At 38.7% G+C, this 14856-nt stretch overlaps 1 protein-coding gene across 1 annotated transcript in view; it reads left to right on the top strand.

Moving 5' to 3' along the window:
- AGAP1 (ArfGAP with GTPase domain, ankyrin repeat and PH domain 1) overlaps window positions 1-14856 on the top strand; it is a 653532-nt gene that overhangs the window by 369767 nt on the left and 268909 nt on the right.

The raw sequence follows: 14856 nt of genomic DNA on the forward strand, positions 1-14856 counted from the left end.
TTTTTTGCTTTCCTATAGTTAGAGACACACCTCGGGTCTTAAACACTACGATGCTGGGCCTGTGTGTCAAGATTTGTTTGATGTGCTCTGGTGATGAATGTGGAAGTCACTCACTTGACATCAATTAGGAGAGGTTCCTGTGTGTATTAAAATAGGATCATTAGAATAAGAAGAGGGAAAATGTGACAACAGGCCTAATGAAGTGCAGTCTGCCGTCCTGCATATGGAGCATGTTTCTAGGCTGAGCTGGCTTCAAAGCCTGCCTTTGTAGAGAATGCTTTGATTGGGCCGTTTGCTGCCAGTCGACAGGGGTAAATCAGATTGCTGTACAAGAGCCCCTTGTGATAGCAGAAATAGCCTGATGTGGCCCTAATTTGCTGTTGCAGACGGACATCTGAACACTGTTTCAGACTGGTTTGTAACAACGAGGCAATTAGTTGTGATAATCATAGCCGGTGTGTCAGCTGTGTGCTCTTGTTTGTAATTTGCTAATGAAGGAATTGTAACTTTGATTAGGTTCAGTTTCATTTAGACCTTATTATATAAGAGAACATTTACAGCTGTAATCTGTGGCTTTAATTAAACTTCCTCATTACACAACAGGACTTAAATTCAAGGATTTGTTTTGGCCTCTTTTTACTAGCCTAGATGCACTTTCATTAGCCCAGAAACTGGATGCTAAATTGTTACCATGTGCACTGCTTCATAAGGGAGAGATAATATTAGAATCTGTAGTGCAGAGTGGAATAATTGACTTGTTCAATATAATTTAATCTGAAAGCATGCAACTGCGAGAGCTGAGCATTTTAAGCATTTGTGTGGGATAGTTTACAAACAGTTTTGTTAGCACTAGTTGCAAGTTGTTTTCAAGTGTGAACTGCTATTATATTAGTAGAAAAGGTGCCAAGTGAAAGACAAGAAGAGATTCTTTCCTTCCTTCACAGCTGCCACCAGTTCTTCTTTTGTCGCTTTCTACAGGTCAGTTTTCTCCCTCCTTGCTTGGGCATGGACTCCTCTCCTCCCTGCATCATCTTACTGACAAGCCTACATTCTCCCGTTTTGCTTTTGAGCTCTACTTTTATGTGGCATTTTCTTTTCTAAAAAGCAGTTGAAAAATTTTTTGTGGCACCTCAAGTAGTGAAATTTTGTGCTATTATCACTGTAGATTTTTAGTAGACAAATGTAATCAAGCACGTTGCTATTGTGTGATTCCAGCACACAAACTCTTTTACATTTGGCACTGCAAGTAGTGGAGGAAATTCCAGAACTGGAGGAGGAATGGGATGAGACAGAGAACTTTTTCTACCACCCCCTCTTCCCCCCCCCCAAAAAAAACAACAGTTCTAGCACTTATGGTATTAGCCATGGTAGGCTCAGTAATATTTTTGAGTAGATAGAGAGTTTTTTACATTTCAGCACTATGTAGTGAAATGGGGCTGCTACTCTTAATGCAAGAACAGAAATGGGGAAAACTGAGGAATATTATTGATGCACATTTTTTCAAAATTGCAGGTGCCATTCTTGCTAGAACTCAGTTACACTGAGAGGGTCAGAAGAATCTGAGCTAAAATGGACTCTTCAGAGGATATCTTAGGGTAATGCATATACAGAGCAAAAACATCTCTTGCAGGGATGTAATAAAATATCCACTGCATACAATAAACTGGACTTCTTTTTCACAGAACTTTTACCTCTTGGTTTGAAGACTCCTGTGGCTGATAATTATCCAACTGGGCATTGAGAGGGATGTCACTCCTCCCCTCCCTCCCTCCTTCCCCAGTCTTTGGGGAATGGATTTTCATTTATTAACCCTATTCATCATATATTTAAGTGTAAGCAACCAATTATCTAGTGGGTCATTAGTCAAAAGACTTTTTCCTTGTTCACCCTAGGATTGGGGGAGTAAGGCGAAGTAAGATTGCATTGCTCTATCACAGCACTCACCATCAATTCAGCTCTGCAAACTCTCAGTAGGGGATTGAATTTGCAGAGGATTTGGCATGTGGCTTTTTTCCATTTTTTAGATAGTAATCTGCACTTAAGATCACTAGACCCATCAGGGGTTGCTATGGCCTGGTCTACACCTAAAGCGTAAATTGCCCGAGCTGTATTGCTCAGGGCTGTGAAAAATGTCGTGCGCTGTGTTACACAGGTCAGCCTAACCTCGACTATAGATGTAGCTATGTCGTTGGAAGAAGGGGAGGGGGTGGATTTACTACAATGCCGGAAAAAACCCTTCCGTCGCTGTAGTAAGTGTCTGTTGTACAGTGGTGTAGCTACGATGCTGCAACTGTGCCACTGTAGTACTTGTAGTGTAGACAGAGCCTGAGTTATATACATTAGGGAGCTTTAGGAAAAAAGTGGTACTTTAGCCAAACAAGGGCACTTCATCAACATATGTATGAAAGCAGCTCACTTACCTATGCTACCCAGTGGAGATTGACATTTACAGACTAGTGAGTGCTGGGAGGAGCTTTGGCACCACTGAACCTCACCTTGTTCAGAGCATTAGTTGAATACTAAGTCCTTGGGTCGGTCTTTACTATAATTCTTCCGTTTTATCTAAAGAATCTGAACCCTCTGTTCCTTCTCTGGTTTTGAATAGATTGGCAATTGACTGGCAGATTTTAATCTTCCTTTTTTTTTTCATTTTCCATAGAGGTTGCCTGATAACTTTCTTTCTTCAGTTATTTTCCTTCATCAGATGTAAATAATCTTTGAGTCTGCTACTTAGTTTTTCATATTGGAAACATTAAGTATTGGAAACACTAGACATACAAACTGAGAATTTTTCAACAACCATTAAAATAAAGAGAGAGTAGTTTGAGGCTGTCAGTTTATTAAAAATGTATAAGAGGGGTAGCCGTGTTAGTCTGGATCTGTAAAAGCAGCAAAGAATCCTGTGGCACCTTATAGACTAACAGATGTTTTGGAGCATGAGGTTTCGTGGGTGAATACCCACTTCGTCAGATGCATCTGACAAAGTGGGTATTCACCCACAAAAGCTCATGCTCCAGAATGTCTGTTAGTCTGTAAGGTGCCACAGGATTCTTTGCTGCTTTTACAGTTTATTAAAAATGTAACACAATTTATTTAAAGCTAATTTGCTCCATATGCTTCATTTTCAAAGCTTGTGTCAGTCATAAGTCGGGAAAATATTATTCAGTGCTTGAAATCTTGAAGGTGGTGAATGATCTTGCTATTAAGTCCTCTTTAAGTCTTTTTAAAGTTATTCAGGTAACTACTCCCACATATTCATCCCGCCTCCCATACACTGAATACGGAAAAGATGCCTGAATATGGGATGTCTGTCTCACTTGCCTAATTGTTCAGTGTGTCGTTTTTCATCAGCAATGAATCCTTGTTTACAGCTGCATCTAGGTAAATGGCCAACATGGCTGTATTGCCTGAGCCTTTACAGATTGCAAGCACTTGGAGGTAGCTCAGAAACCGTGTTCGAAAATCTTACCTGAGAAGTTTCCCTCTTATGTTTATTTTCCAGTTTCATGATTGTGAAAGAGACAGGTAGAGACAACAAAGAGGGCTCTTAGATGTAAGAACTTGAGTAATACTTTGTGTTTACGTTTACATGCAATGGTTTAAAAAAAAACCCAATATAGCATTAGTTTATTTAAATGAAAAGGAAAGAGTAGGGAGATAGAAAGATAAATCCATTTTACTTCAGGAATGCAGTACAGATGGCAATATTCATAACCTCTCTGTTGCAAGAATATCATCTTGTATTGTTAAAAACAAAACAAAACCAACTTATTTCATCCCCATATTTTCCTATATTTGTCCTCCTATTAGCCCAATTGTGACCTTGCAATAGTGCCTCATACTAGAGGTTATTGTCCATCAGTGACTCCAGCTATGTTAAAGGTCCTGTGACTGCAGGACCATTCCTTAAACTGCTCTTGTGAGTAATGGCTTTGCCAGCTTTACGTGTGCGCACGCAGTCTTCCATTATGCCATTGGGCCTTCTTTGAAAGCCTGTAGCCGTTATGCTTATTTTCAGATCTGTTGTCAGTGCTACTGTGTAGGTTCTTATATGGCAGTCATCACTGTAATAATATGCAGATGTGCTAGCAAGCCAGTGCTTTAGGAGCAAAGTAGAAAATAGCCTTTCCTCCAGGAGTCTAGTCTCATCATCATTGGCGAGAAGGAGGAGAATTTCATGCTGGTGTTTGTGCAGTAGTACGTACTTGCAAATAAAAAAAACTTTGCTATAGAATTATGGTTGAAATTATGTTACAATGGATTCTGACTCCCCCGTCTCTCCAACCTCCGGAAAAAGATTGCATTCTACGCTATGTAAAAAAAGTTCAGATGTTGAAGGGATGGGATAATGGATCCATCTGGTTCCCCCATTTCTCCTAGATGGTCCTTCATCACTTATTATGTCTGAATTACATAGTCACCCAGCCTTGGTGTTGCTCCCTAAAATCTGGGGTGGGGGGAGAAATATACATTTTCTAGGAGATTAGAAATGGATTCCATGAGTAAGAAATAGGGTTTTATCTTCTCTAGTTTTAGAGGGCAACATTAAGGTTGGGTGGACAGTGTTAATCAGGTGTGTGGATCAGTGAGTGAAGAATTTCATGTCAGGGAGGAACAGACAGGATCTGTTCATGTTCAGATGTTCTAACCTTTTTAAGGTCTAGATTTTTTTTGTCTAGAAAATGTAATCTCGTTTTGGATGTTAGACTGCAGGGAAACCCACTCTCAACCTTTTTTCTTTTCTAAGGCCAGGTCTACACTAGGAATAGCCTAGTGATTTGAGCATTGGCCTGCTAAAGCCAGAGTTGTGAGTTCAATCCTTGGGGAGGCCACTTAGGGATCTTGGGCAAAATCAGTATTTAGTCCTGCTAGTGAAGGCAGGGGGCTGGACCTGATGACCTTTCAAGGTCCCTTCCAGTTCTAGGAGATAGGATATCTCCATTTATTATTATTATTATAACATATTTCCACTCCAGTCTAATGTGCAGAGATTGAGAATCAGGGCTTGCTTCAGCCTTCGCCAAAAAAACTCCAGCTTGCCACAGCTGGCTTCAGCCAGGGAGAAAACAACCAGCCCTTCATCTACTAAAATTTTTTAAAGCAGTTTATCATAATTTTTCCAATTCTTCCTTGCTTTCTAACCTGATGGGCTGGATGTTCCTATGGCTACTTTTTATAACTCGGAGCTTAGGTAAGCCCTTTTTTGCTTATCCTCAGTGGGGTATCACAAATTGTTTTGATACTTTTATAATGTATCTTCATTATTTCTCCAGTGATAGTAAAAAAAAATAATAATAATTCACAACAGTGTCAACAAAATAAAACAGCCATTTTGGAATGTTTAGCTAGAGCCATTTTGAAGCTTTTGTGAATAACCTTCCCACCCCAAAAATTAACCAGTAGTGAACTTCATGTAATTTTTCAAAACACTATAATTTGAAAACTTCTCTGCTGATTTTTACCAAATTTACTCTAGTATGAAATATAGCATGTGAAATTTCAGGAAGGTCAGTTTCTTTTCAGGAATTTCAGGGAGCTGAAAATCAGGTTTAAGATGGGAAGCTAGCTTTAAGCTTCACTGGAGAGTAGTATTAGCCCTGTTAGCTGGCCCGAATAGCTCTGTGTTCCATGATTTTCCATTAAAAACAAAGAAAGAAACAAAATTATGCTAAAAGAATAAGATTGCACAGTTAATACCTCAAAAATCAAGAATTAAAAAAAGATGCACATGAATTTCACTCTTCCCCTCAGTGTGTGTGCATGATGATACATGCTTTAATTGCATGAACACATACTAATTTCTCAGATACAAGAATAGATTCTTCCTGCAACCTTAGATATACATGTGTAGCATCTTGTAATATTGTATTTCAAGCTGTATGCCAGTCAAGCAGAGTTCAGGGAAATTATTTCTATAAAAGCCTGAAAAAAATTCAGCCAAAAAGTTGAAATTTCTGGAAGATTATGAACAACTAAGAAATAGGAGCTTAAAATGGGAAGACTTAAGAAACTTTACTATAGCTTTTACTGGCTTTACTGTTGTTATAGGGTTAAGATAAATGGTTAATGCAAGATGAAATAGGAAAAATAACTCCATCTACTCTCTGTTGAAAAACATTTATGAGAATTAAGTTTTGTTTCCTGCAGAGAGTGTGAATTTTCTAAAAACTCTTATCAGTCAATCCATTTTATTTATTTATTTATGATTCATCTGCTCCCTACTAAGCTTCTCTAGTTGGAGTGTTTTGGGAAGGTTCATTTTGTTTATTTTTGTGGTCTTGCTAGATCTCCATTAGTAGGACATATTCAAATAAAAAAAATCACAACAAGAAAAATAAAAGCAAGAAGCTCGGCTCAGCGGTGAGTGGGCTTGTCATGTATTAATTTTTCATTGCTGTGGAGAATTGTACATACATAATCACTTGATTGCAGTGGGAGTTAGCGAGCTCCTATGGTGTCATTTGCATAAATCTTGTTAAGTCAATGGCAGTTAATGAAGTACAAATGAGCCTGGAGAAGGTGACATGCAAATCGTGGGTGGCAGATGGGAGGTCTGTTTTTGGGACGGCAGCTGTGTGCTCTTTCTTTTTTTCTTTTTTTTTCTCCTCTCTCTAGATTTGTGTGTAAATAAATACGTAAGAGCTAGCCTGGCTTTCTGGTTTCATAGATTCTTATGTTTATCATTTGCACTTAATCACAGATGCTCATATTACTGTATAACTGAAGTATATATCCTTGACTCTGCTTTTACCCAAAATGGGAAGGCCGGGGCTTTGTTGGAAATACCTTTTGACGTGACACTTGAGCCGTTTGGTCACTCTTGCCAATATGATATTTTTGCCCCACAATGAAGGTTTAAAAAATTCCTGATGCATTTCCTAGAATGACAAATGCCAAATTTTATTTCAATGTAAAGATTTCTGGTGACACTAAAACTGACACCAGTCACATTTATGGAAAAGCTGTTTTGAGGCAGTGAAGGAAGGGTGGCAATATCTATGCTGTCCCAAGATTGAAAGATGACCTGTGAAGGGGAGGTACCAGAATCCAGTAATTTTTATCAATCTGTAGAGCCATTTTAGGGGAGACTGTTGGTTCTTCACCATCTAAAACCTAAGTACTAAAAGGCTTTCAGGCACTATACTGAATGACCCTCTGTCATAAACAGATTGTTAAGGATTAATGTCTCTTGTACCTGTAAAGAGTTACAAACAGGGAACTGGACACCTGACCAGAAGACCAATCAGAAGACAAGATACTTTTAAATTTGGGTGGAGGGAAGCTTTTGTGTGTGTTCTTTGTCCGTTGTGTGTTCTTCTCTCGGAGGGTCTGAGAGAGACCAGACATTACTACAGGCTCTCTAAGTTTCTTTTCAAAGAGTAAGTAAAAACAGGCGGTTTAGGCTTTTTGATTGTTTTACTCTATTTGCAATTGTGGATCTGGCTGGTTAACTTTTATATGTGTAGTTGCTGGGAATATTTTGATTTGTATTGGTACTGGGGGGAAAGTCTCTTTCTGGTGTCTGTAAGCTATAGGACCCTGTAATATTTACATCTTGAAGTTACAGAGATAATTCTTTACTTTTTCCTTTCTTTTATTAAAAGATTTCTTTTTAGAGAACCTGATTGATTTTTTTTTCTTGTTTCCCTTGTTTTGTTCCAGGGGATTGGGATAACTCACCAGGACGGGTGGGGGAGACGGGAGGGGGGAGAGATAGAATCTCTCTCTGTTTTCCTTGAATCTGTTTGCCTCTTTGTGGAAGGGAAGGGAGATGCTTCTCTGTATGGTGAATTAAGAGGTTGGAGCAGTATCTCTCAGGATAGCCCAGGAAGGGAAATTCTGGGAGGGGGAAAGGTGAGGGAATGGTTTATTTCTCCTTGTTTTAAGAACCCAAGGGATCTGGGTTCTTGGGGTCCCCAGGGAAGGTTGGGGAGGTCAGAGTGCCCCAAAACACTATATTTTTGGGTGGTGGCAGTGCTATCAAATCTAAGCTGTTAATTAAGCTTAGAGGATTCAGGTGCTAGTATCTCATTTTCTGAACTCTAAGGTTCAGATCTGAGAGGGAAAGCTATGACACCCTCTTCCTCTAGAAATTTGGGACATTCAACACATATTGGAAAGATTATTGGAATTTGGTACTTTGCCAGCGTAGCTCTTCTCATTTTAAGAAAACGTAACAAAATAATATGCGCTTTAAATATTTGTCTATGCCAAGATCAATGGATCTTCGTTAGTGAGTAACATGAAGTAACTGCATTGGTTAAACATTCACATCTGTTAAAGACTTATCCATATTTTTGGAAGTGTGCATTATCGCCTCTGAAATAGTGGGTCTCAACCAATTTGAACTTGTAATTTGTGAATCTGACTTCAGTCAGGAAAAATATAGCATTAGAGCTGGTGGAAAATCCTGTCCTCCCCTTCCCACCCCCACCCCCACCGAAAAAGCTATTTCAACAAGTGAAACTGTTCTTGGAAAAATTTTACTTGGACTAAACTTCTTGTTGTTTGGTTAAACAAATAATTTGGAAACTTTTAAAAAAAGTTATTTTATTGTGAAAACACTCTTTAACTTGCTTTTTTCTCACTGGCAAAAGCAGGAGAAAGGCAGAAAGTATTTTATGTTGTTTCTTTCCCCACCCCCAAAAAAGTTGTGAAATTTTTTTTTGTCAAAAAACTCCAAATGAATACCACCATTGAATTTTCTTCATTTCTTGTGAAATACTTTCGCAAAATATTCTCTCTTCAACCAGCACTATATGGAATACTTGCATATTTGGGATGTTCATTCTAGGAACAGGCATTGGGTTATCTGTCTGTTTTGAATCTATGACTAGACACATGAAAACAGAGAAGTAAAATAAAAATGACTAGTGACTAGGGAAAAACAGCTCTGGTTTTAAAATGCAGACAAAGTCAAAATCAGTTTTTTATTTTAGTAGTTTGCCTGCTTTTTAAATTACAAATATCAGATCTTTTCTATGCTGCTCTTACTGGAAGACTCTACGGAGAACTAGTGGGACAGCTTTGCTGCCCCACACCTCATTCCTTCCTACTCTGTGTGTCTTGTTTATTTAGATTGTAAATTTTTCATGGCAAGAATTCTCTATGACATACGTTCGCACGGTGCCTGTCACAGTGGTGCCCAAAACTCCGAGTTTTGGGGCACTGCTGTAATTACAAACTGAAATGGAACCGTTTATATGGAGATAAATTAGTATACAATACAGTCCGTTTAAAACTTGGCTTTCTGTTTTCTGTGACAAGTAGAGAAAGTCTGTTAAAAATTCAAACAGCCCAGCTCCTTCAGTTGTGGTCAGAGCCCACATTCCATTTCAGCAGTGTCTCCATCAGTTAAAATGAGAGAGCGAAGGCTTGATATTACTGTTATTTCTAAAGGAGGAGGGGCGGATGAGGGAAAAATACCTTTAAAACATTTTACAAGGTGGAAACAAAAAACTCTTCAGGCTTTAGTATATCACAAAGAAGATAAAAGTATAAACACGATTCTATTTTTCCCCTTGCTTAAATGTGAAGGAAACATGTGAGAGCTGATCCCTGCAACCTGCTGTAGCCTGCTGCCCTCAGCTGGCTGGTGCCTTGGAGGAACATGAGGTGGTGCATTGTGTGGTGCTTATTAAATAAAGAAAACAATAATAGATGTTTTGAAAAGGATCCACATGAAGATCAATACCATACACTGATGATTGGCCTGCGCTTTGGCAGGGTGCTCCTTTTCTGAGGAAACCACAGTAGAGATCAGTCTGAAGACAGCTGCTAGAAAGGGGATGGGTGGACTGAAACAGGGGAAGAGAAATCTGTTGCTTTTTTGTTTCACTGGATGGCAGTGACTAGCCACTTGTTTAACATTAAAAAACAATTTCTTATGATTTTCTGTACAGATCATACATGGTTTCAGTTCCTCCTTTTTTTTTTCTTTTTTTTTTTTCCTGTCTTCTGATAAAATACAGTGCAGTGCAGGCCAAAAAGAACCTTTCCAGTAAAGGACACACAATGGGTTTTTTAATTCTTTATCACTAAGGTTACGGAGATCATGGAATCCATGATTTTTTGTGACCTCTGCAACTTCAATCCCGGACAGAGGGGCTCAGGTTGTTAGCCCCAGGTGCCAGAGCTCAGGCTTCCATGATTTATTGTTTATTTCCCACCTGTGGTTAACTCTTAGCCTACTTATCATTGAACATATTCCTAAATATCTTTTTGACATGCTAACCAACTGGAGACTATAGTTAAGAGGGGATTCAATAATTTAGGTCTTCAAGGAATTTTCCTGTGTTAGTGTGAAAGCTGCCGCCTTTTGGTCAGGATTTTGTTGGCTTTACTGTGAGTTCAGAATTCAAATAAATGCATATAACCATTCCCAGAAAAATGCCTGAATTTACCGCATTCGCTAGAATTTGTTCTCATCTAGACCATGAAATCTTTGTTTGTGCCTGACTCATGCAGTTCTTTTTGTATGGTCTTCGTGAATTTCCAGCCTTTAAACTTCAAGATTATCCAGTCTAGTGGCATTACATTCTACAGTCTTGCTCCAAGCGGTGGGACCATATGATACCCATCCTTTGGCATCTTCACTGCTTTTCTGTATTCACCTTTGTATCTGACTCAAAACTGCCTTTTTGAATTTTCACAGCTTTTAAAGGACTTCCCCTTATTTCTCTGACCTCATGTCTATCTACTCTCCTGCAACTCTCAGCTTCTCTCTCTCCCCTCTCTTCAGCGTCCAACAATTATGGGTCACTCTTAGTCTTCTGCTGCCTTATCTGCAGTGGTTTCTTTCCTCATCCTAGCTAATTTTCCTTTTTAGCCTGTGTTTGACTGTTGCTGGTGAGTTTTTTCTGTGTGATACTTTATGGCACTATATACCAACTAAATGTCCAGTGCTGAATAATAAACCAGTTTGTTTAATCTGACCCTTCCACTGAACCAAGTAGTATCGCTGTTGTATCATCTGACATACATTTTCCCATATAAAGTATTTAGGCCTCTGCAGACAACTGTTTCAACATTTCAGCAAGGTTCAGTGGAAATATCTTTGAAATAGGTTTTGAAAAGAGAACCGGAGCTACACATAGTCAGTCAAACTGATTTCATTAGTTCTCTTCACTAGGAAAGGAGCACTGGAGTGCTTCAGGCAATTGTCAGACCTGAAACCCACTATCACCATAAATAACAAATGTTCTTACAACAGGTTTCGTGGATGTAAGTGCTTATATCAAACTTATGGAAAAAGAAACCAAACAGGCAACCATCTTAACAGTAACTGTTGCCGTTTAATTCATTCAGTTTGACAAGGTGGAGTTGGTATTGCAGGAGTGAAACTGATGCACGATGCTACCAGAAAGAATAAACACGTTAAAGGGTTTGTTGTTGTGAATGTCAAAGTTTAACCAACTATTTTCCCTATTATGTATGTAATATATTTTGTTAGTCTGATTTTATAACTTGACTTCTTAATGCCAAAAACTTTTTTTATTTGCTCAAAAACATAACTAAAATCTAACAGATTTGCTGAGTGACCTATCAAACTCAGTTCTAAGTATCTCCCCAATCTCAAATGCATGTACCTTCGCACAATTTCTCTGTTCCTCTGAGCAAGCAGTGTATGAAATATGTACGGAGATCATGTTCTGAAGTTCTCAGGGCTACACTGTTCACTTTAACCCACAACATTTCTGTCCTGTTGCTCTTGATTACTCTTGTCTAGCTACAGTATATTTGAAATCCATTTTTCGAGGAATATAGTCAGCTCATTTGCCTCTACTCCCTCTGGCAGAGGATGTGTAAATCATAAGTATTTGCCTCCTTTCCGAGTCTCCACGTTTTGTATTTTTCATCACTTTGCCTTTTATTAAGGCTGACAGTGTAGTGGAAATGTTTGTTTCCTTCTTGCTTATCAGGAAATGGATCCCCTCGCTTATGACTTTTGCCCCCTACCTTTGAAGCAGCACTCAGCTTTGAGCTCTCATCAAAACTGCTGTTGCAGAAAGTATACCTTTTTATGGCTGCTGTTGATCTCATTCAGGACATCTTTCAAGGTTGAGGTTTTGTCCTTCTGTTTGCACCAGAGACATTGCTTCTAACACCTAAAGAAGAGGGCAACTGAGGCCTTCTTATTGGTTGCTTTAGTTAAATAATTCTAGATTAGGTTTTTCCATCCTTCAGGCATGCTTTCTCTGTGTGCCATGTTAGGTCATATTTGTATATCATGGGGAGTCATTTGTGAACTGTTTAAAATCTCCAAAATTTGAAAACAAAGGCCAACTGATATGGTATGTCTACAGAACTCTCAATGTCCCCATGATCTAATATATAGTTTTATACCTTTCTCAATGCATTTCTACAATGGGGAAGAATTCCTTATGGGACAATGTCCTCAACTGAGAAAAGAGGAAAAAGATATCAACAATTACACCTCAAGTAAATGAGGTCTCAGAATGAGGAATCATCTTCTTTACACCACGCAGACATCAAGGAAAATATTGCCCAAGTGAATGGATGTGTCACAGGGATTTAGATACCAGATTTGAAAAATTAAAGCAGAAAATTGAAAATTATCAGCAGATTTCAAAAGATACCATAAAGCAAAATATTTGAACCTATATAAGAAGGCAAAAGAAAGTGGACTTAAGTATACTGCCTTTGAAATGAGTGAAATCTCTAACTGAAAAATTTCAAGCCCTTTATGTGTTGATTCAGCATTAGAATTTCAATATTATAAGTGGCTATCTGTCATCCCTGTCTGATCAGCTGGGCACACAATACAACTAAAGTTTTTTTTGTTTGTGTTGTGTTTTTTTTCATCAGATCAACTCTAATTTTTGCCATTTAAGTTGTCCAGGAATGACTCTGTCCTTGCAGACCTCATTTATATACTATGTACTTTGAAAGTGATTGCGTAAGGCGTTATTTCTACACACACACTTTTGTATATTACTACTGTTAATTCAAGTAAGACTTCACCAGGTATTGGTAGGCAGATTAAATACTGAGACTGATTTGCAGACACCAGCATTAAAAATGGACTATCCACAATAAGTGAGAGGTTGCAAAGAATATGCAAGTAAATTACTAAAAGAATTAAGAAGAGCGCTGTGTAGCTTGAAATCTTGTCTCTGTCACGAACAGAAGTTGGTTCAGCAAAATATTACTTCTCCGACCTTGTCTCTGTAATGTCCGAATTTAATAATCCTAGGTTGAATTATAAAAGATAAGTGTTTCTATCAAACTGCAAAACCAGCTTTTCTCTTATCCCTAACTCTGTCTTTGAAAAGTGAAGAAGCTACAACAATCAACCCATCAGTTGACTAGCTGTGTACTCCCTGGAAGGGACACTGGAGACTTCAGTCTAAACATTCAGACCTTTAGTCATCTTATTGGACAAGCCTGGTCCTTTGTTTTCACTGTAGGCAAAGGATCCACTCAGATTCCCTTAATTGAGACTTCTTCCCTTCCCGGAAAGAAGTAATGGAAACTGTTCCCTGCTAGCTTCCTTGGCAACTGGTGTGCCCTAGCATGATCATCTGTGGGACTGGCTCACAAACTTTCACATGATAGAGCCAGTATAACGATACCAAGGATGTGAGTCCATCAGTAAAAATGCTAAAATATAAAGAGAGAAAGCAATGGAATCAAAGAGTAAACAGATAGCAATTACAAGCAGATTTCACAACTGATCTTGGAGAGGGAACAACTCTAGGATTATTAGGTAGTAATCCTAAGAGAAGTGCCTGTGAAGAACAAATCCATGTTGCCATCTTGTATTCATCAACTGTAGGGAAGACAAACTCCCAATTTTCAGATTGGGGTTTAAGGCTTTTTTTTTTTTTTTTTGGGGGGGGGGGGGCAGGGGAGCGGGGAAGGAATCCCAAGGCTTTCTACTTTACTTACAAGATAGGTGAAGTGAGACCAATAGGGCTACAACAACACTGCATAGGCTTTCTCTGGTGCGCCTCACTAATTATCTGACCCATTGACAAGTACTAATTATATGTCCTTTCAACTGCCTAGAGAGGTAGGGAGGTGTTAATACTCCCATTTTATAGAGAAGTACCAAGGAACAGAGAGATTAAGGCCCAAGCTACACTTAAAATGTTACATTTCACACCCTCTGAGAAATGTAGTTAAACTGACCTAATCTACAATGTAGACACTGCAAGGTGAATGGACAAATTCTCCTGTCACTCAAGTTACCTCTTCTTGGAAGGATAGCTTAACTAAAGCAATGGGAAAACCCCTTCCATTGCTGTAGCTGTGCCCTTGTAGGGTCTGTAGTGTAGATATAGGCTTAGTGACTTGCCTGAAGCCACCCAGGAAGCCTGTGGCAGCGCAGATAATAGAACCCTAATTTTTGGAGTCACAGTCTGATCCATAAGGATCATCTTCCTTCTCTTTCTAAATAACCTATCTGGGCACTGACTGCAGATAATAAGATGAAGGTAGCGGGTGTCTTTATAGTTCTTAATGACATTAGCTTGTAATTGTTTGTTAATATTGATATTACATGCCTTTTACTGAACACTTTTTGCAACATGGCTGAATATTACATGGAAGCAGAAAAATTCCTCTGTGTCATGCGTACCTCTGAACTGACTTGAGAATGCATACAGTTCCTTCCTTGAGTGTGTAAAAATGGTTATAACCAGTGTAACATAGAGTACTTGATTTGGATTATGTTAAACTGCCAGTTAATGTTCCTTAAACAGAATTTACTAATTCTTTTTGGATTAGCCTGTTTTACGTAATTGTGCAGGCAGCTGATTTTGAATGTCAGCATGAGGGACCCTAAAATACTGCGTTCTGGACTGATGTTGTGGTGAGGGTGTTATTTTCCCA

This window comes from Gopherus evgoodei, chromosome 11 (genome assembly GCF_007399415.2).
Source record: "Gopherus evgoodei ecotype Sinaloan lineage chromosome 11, rGopEvg1_v1.p, whole genome shotgun sequence".
NCBI lineage: Eukaryota > Metazoa > Chordata > Testudines > Testudinidae > Gopherus > Gopherus evgoodei.